The sequence below is a fragment of the Cyprinodon tularosa genome, unplaced genomic scaffold (genome assembly GCF_016077235.1).
Source record: "Cyprinodon tularosa strain WSP-4 unplaced genomic scaffold, ASM1607723v1 ctg255, whole genome shotgun sequence".
NCBI classification, from domain to species: domain Eukaryota; kingdom Metazoa; phylum Chordata; class Actinopteri; order Cyprinodontiformes; family Cyprinodontidae; genus Cyprinodon; species Cyprinodon tularosa.
This window is the reverse complement of record NW_024038948.1, coordinates 186,889-192,709: the sequence shown is the minus strand read 5'-3', so window position 1 is coordinate 192,709 and position 5,821 is coordinate 186,889.

The window sequence follows — 5,821 nt, the reverse complement described above, 5'->3', positions numbered from 1 at the left end:
GCTGGAAGGTTGTAGGTTTGATGAGAGCGGGAGAGACATCATCATCATCGTCATCATCCTCATCATCATCGCTCCTTTCAGAGGTTTTGTAAGCTGGAGGATAAGATGTAGAAAGTGTCACCCCATGACCTAAAATCCAGCAGCGTCCCAGAAACAACCCATCTCTAAATGTCCTCAGCGCGTTCAAATGTTAAAGGCACTTTGAAGAAAACTGCTTCAATAGTAAAAAAAACAAAAAAAAAAAAAAAAAAACAGCTTTTTCCATCTTTTTTTTTTTTTTTTTCCACAGTGAAGTTCTGTTTTACTTCGACGTAATCCTTTTGGGGAACTTCAATCCGTTTTGAAGTGTGATATGACAAGAGAGGGATGCCAGAACAAATGATGCCAGACTTCCTACGCACACTAGGAAAGCAGTTGGTGTGATTTTGAACTGTTCTTTTTTTTTTTTTTTCTTGATGAGTTAAAGTTTCTTACCATGATGTGGTTTTATTCACACACCCCAAAACAAGAAAAAAGCAAAACTGAAAATAATAACACAAGTGCTACGGATTACAGATTTTCACAGCAGTATTTTATAAAACATAAATGATTCAAATAAAAGAAACTGCTAATTAGGCTCTGATTGTACTGGTATTAATGACAACAAGGGGGGGGTTGAGCTGAGTAGCTGGATTTAATGAGGACTGACCTTAAAATGTGTGATCAAAATTAAAGGGTTAAAATTAAAAAATCTTTGGTCGAGAATCTACATTTTTCATTATATAAATCTACATTAATATTTTTAAAAAAGTGTATATAGCAATGTTTGGAAAGTGTTTTTTTTCTATTTTAAATAGTAGAGATGTTCAAACTTAAAGTATACATTCACATTTGTGAAGGAAAAATATGTTGCTTTTATTTTGGTATTTTTAGCTGGTATTTTCAGTGTCCTTTTGATGTTGCTGGTGATGTGATATAATACATCAATTCAATTGATAGTTTGAAGCAACAGTTAATATGAACAGATTATTATGAAACATGTATCTAGTAACCCATACATTTACGTGGGTAATTATCCAGAAAATTACTTCATAATTAAAAACATGCAGCAGGTGTAGTCTATAGCTTACCTACTAGCTTTTCTTTTCTTTTCATGAGAACAGGAGTCAAGTGTCAAGTAAGCATAACTAAAAGTGCATCTAAAGCAAGAGCCTAAAATTGAGCCACCATCCCTGGATCCTCACCATAAAAACATACATTTGTATTAAGTGCTTTGTTTGTGGAAACAGTTTGGGTTAGTTTAACATCTAGCACCAAGGCCTTCCCCAATCTAGCCCAAGAAATGTAATTTTATATGACATCTTTTTCTCTGTCTTGGCCCACTGAAAACACAAACCTCTCTGCTTTCTTGTAACTTAAGACTAAGTTTTGGCCGGCAGTGTGAACAACGAGAATTCATGCAAAGACATTAACATCAGTGTGGATGAAGGTGTGGAAGGTAGGCGGCTGCTTATTTTACATATTTATAGCAAATATGAAAATGAAATATTGTGCCAGAGGATAAAAATAAGCATTCAAATTTTATATTTTTGAGGCAAAGTCTAAAGGTTTTAAGGAGGGCAGTACTGGCTAGTATCTCCTCGTCATGGTCCAGAAAGGGTCCTGCTATCTACCTGACAAAATAGTTGGAAATGTCTTTCTTCTTTTAAACTGGTTACTCTTTTCATTTATCTGTCCATAAATCTGTAGTTAATCCAACACTGAATCATGTGATTCAACGCTCTCTGTAGGTGTGGGCTGGAGACAGAAGACAGTTTATAGCTCCATGTTATCTAATCACTTATGTCCTTTCTTCTGCCTTGTTTATTATTTCAGTTCCATCTCACCCACTTTCCACAAGCCCAGGTTTTCAACAAGGTTGATGAGTTTCTTGGCATACAACCATCAAGCAAAGACCTACCCACCGTTACTGAAAATACACTATGTGGATCATATTCAGCCCTCTCTGATATGATGTGGTAGAAAGATGTAGATCTCTCTGTTTGAAATGGTTCTTGGGTTTCAGAATTTTGTGTAAATTAAACATAACTGTGCCAAAAGTCCGGATCTAACTTCGGATCCCCATGAATTTTGATCTTTGGTGGAATTATCATCATCTCTCATTTATTTCCTTCTACTTTTTTCTGTTGATGATTAAAAAAAAAAAGATAAATATGCGAATACAATTAATACACACACAAAAAAATTGAGTTGCCTAATCAAAATCCAGGCGTAAATATGAGTGAGAAGCTTTATAATGACCAAGATACTGTACAATGCCACTGCAATGTGCTTTTCTCTGTCTATTTTCCTATATTGTGGGGTTTGGAGTTCAAGTACTGCACTTTGAATGATCTTGTTTCTAAACAAAATGCAACAAAATTAAGCTCCCCTTGCCAGTTGACCCTTGCCCCAAACCCTTGGATATAACTCCATTTTTAAATAGTTAAGAAAAAGAGCCAATATTTCTCCCCAGTGATGTTACAAGACTCAATTCCAGTTAATATAAACCCTGGTGGCAGTGTTGCTACCAAGAGTGGCACGAGTTCCAGGGACACCTACATAGAACAAAGGAACAGGTTGATGTTAATAGTAGTTTTCTTTTAAGATTCCCAATTTAGAATTCCCTGTGTTATATATGAAGATTATCTTTGATATCAAAATGTGTTGATCTGAAACAGAAATAGAAAACTTAGAAATCTGTAGGAGGGGTCTAAAATACTATTTACTGTATAGCTTCCATTTTGAGTAGGCAGAGTAAGAGAAAAAGTACTGATGCCTGTGGACAAACTAAAACATGTGACTGTATTTAGTGTTAAAAAGAAGCATGTCTGGTAATGTCAGCATTCACCTACAGAGTATATACTATTCAGAATATGAAAATATGCTGATATAAAAAATAGAAAAATGCTGTGTTCTCAATATGAATCATTTTATAGCTGTCCACTAAATCATTCCAACTTCCATCCACAGAACATCAAAATAATCACTTCACAATAAAAGCATGTTGTGGTGCTGTCAATATACTTACTGGTTCTGCTAATATTCAAAAGATTTTTGCTACTATCGTTTGTTTTCTTTAGTTTTTGGACTTTGCTGCCTCAGCGCAATGCTGTTTTAGGTCGCACATCCGTCCCATCACAGAACCAGAGAGCACATTTTCTTACAGCTTACATCGACCTCATGTTCGACTGACTGAATCATTCTAATTCAATTTTCTACTTCATTACACATGTCTGGCACTCCAAGAAATCATAAACAGAAATGTGTTGTTGAAACATAAGGGTCAGTGAGGCACTTTTATTTGATTTTCCTCCCATCAGTCAGATCTTTTGAAAGCAAGTAATATAATTTAATTCTTATAGCTTAATGCCACATTCTTCAAATCCTACAGGCTGTATTGAAAGTTCGGAGGCTTTCAAAACTAAATACATCTCTAAAACCCTCTCAGGTACTTGTGATGTAAAAAAATAAGTCTTCGATTGATTATATTAGTCGAAAAATATGCTGATAGACCACTATCTAAGACAGAATGTTGAAACTCAATCAAAGTGTGTTTGGGGAAATTTTAGGTGAAGGGTTTTGCACGAAGGGTTATGTCAGCTGTTTTATTCATGTTTGATTTAGTTAAATGGTTCATGATGTTTATTACGCTGCATGTGGAAGCAATTCTTAAATGATTTATCGATGAGTTTTTATTTTACCTCATAAAAACTAAAAAAAAAAAAAAACATGTTCTGTTTTGCAACATGTTTTCATACCCATGTTTTTATTGCACACCTTTTATTCACTATCCAAGGGTCCTGCAAACTTACATTAGAAAAATGGAATCATGTTGAGATTTTGGACAATAAACCAAATCTAATAAACCAGGCTCTAGTCATAGTTACGGGTGAGCCTAATTACCAGCAAAGCTTAAGAACATCAGCCCACGCATTACACTCACAGTTCACACACTAATCAGTGTGGAGGCAGGCACTCACAGGAGTTAAAGCAGTAGGCGCGCTACTATTGACTGATTTGCACGCTTAATAAAGCTGTTAACATGACAAAAGCTATGTGGATATAATTTGATGAAATTTATTTTAAGCCTTAAAAAAAAAAAAACTGCAAGTACGCTGAGTTCACTCATGCACAATACAACATGTTGAATTGGACACTGATATAATAGTTTTTAGTAAATGTAATTCACAAGTACAGAAAAGCCAATTGTCCAGGATATTGTCACCCAACAAATGATCATTGAATTCTTTTTGAAAATGTATATCTTTAAAATTTGAATACTTATATTAATCCTGGAGAAAACCCAAAACTATTTTTTTATTGCTTTAAAAAAAAAAAAAAAAGACAACTCTGTCTTTTTTAACATTACAAGTGTTTAAAGAATACAAGTCAATGGCTCTATTATAATTCCTCTTTGCATTTTCTCAGTGGTTCTGCAAACCTGTAATGTGCACTTCCACTCACTTCACTTGTAAATCACTAGATTTACAAGTAAATACCCTAAAATGGAGTTAAAGCGATTCATCTAAGTCGGAGTCATATTCTCACAGGGTCAATGGCACAGAATGAGGCCATGAACAAAGTTTGATTCAATGCTTGGCAAAGTATCTTTGTTTTTATTTGTCCAAATTTTTCTATCAGCATGTTTATAAAGCAAACAAAAACAATCATGGAGATTTAATGTGATTTTGTGCTCTCAGTCTTTCTCTTGAAATTAGTGAATTCTATCATAAGCTTCCCAAACTATCAATAAAAACAAAGAAATTCCTTTTTTTTATGTACTAAAAAGAAAAATCTGTTCATTAAAAAATAATAAAAACAATATAACATAAAACCAACCAGGCGCATGCAGAATTAATACAACTATTCTATCCATTTATGCAATATAACCTTTCCGTTTTTTTGTTGTTTTTTTATGTAAAGGGAGAAAGTTTGCTTTGTTTTCTTGGGAAGGGCCTCGATTCTGATTTCGCTATTTTCATATTAGCAGATGTAAATAGAAATCTGATAAGTTTTGTGAACTTTAAAAATGTTTTTGACTTTCTCTCTTAGATGACAAACACAGGAAATCTTGTATTCAGAATACATGTTAAGATTTAGAGCACACGTGTTGGCAACACATTTTATAGGAACAACTCAACAGATGTTCACATAAAACGATATTGTTTAAAGAGGTTTAAGAAGAAGTTGGACATCATAACAACTGAATCATCCACTGTGGATAATAAAAGTTGCTCAAACTTCCCTTGTAAAGCACTTAGAAATCCATCTCACCATGGGATCATTATCAGTTTTGATGGAAAACATGAAACTAGCCAGTTCTGTCTCCTATTTCTTGATATGAGAAATTGTCTGGTGCTGTGCCACATTTCCCTCTTCCATCTGCTGACAGTAAATTCCCATACACAGATTGCTTTTAGCTCCAAAGTTTCCTTAGTACTTAGTATGTATCACTAAGCTTTGAGATGGGAAGTACTGCCTTGAGCTTTCACAGTGATAGTTTTCCTAATTTACTTTCAACAACCTCTGGGGAGTTGCCTTGTTCTGATTTAGGACCAGTTCTTTATCTTCTATCAATTAAAAGTAAATGGGATGCATTTATAATATTAATGGTCTAAGTTTCCTCCCAATGTTTTTGTCTTGGGGATTGTGCCTCATAAAAAATTGCTATGATCATCTTTTGCAAATAAGAATATTTTGTTTTATAGGTCAGTTTGATATGATGTTAACTCCAGTAGATAGTGACCACAAGAGGTCAGCCAATGCAAAACATTTAGTAAAGTGGACGTTTAAAAAAAGA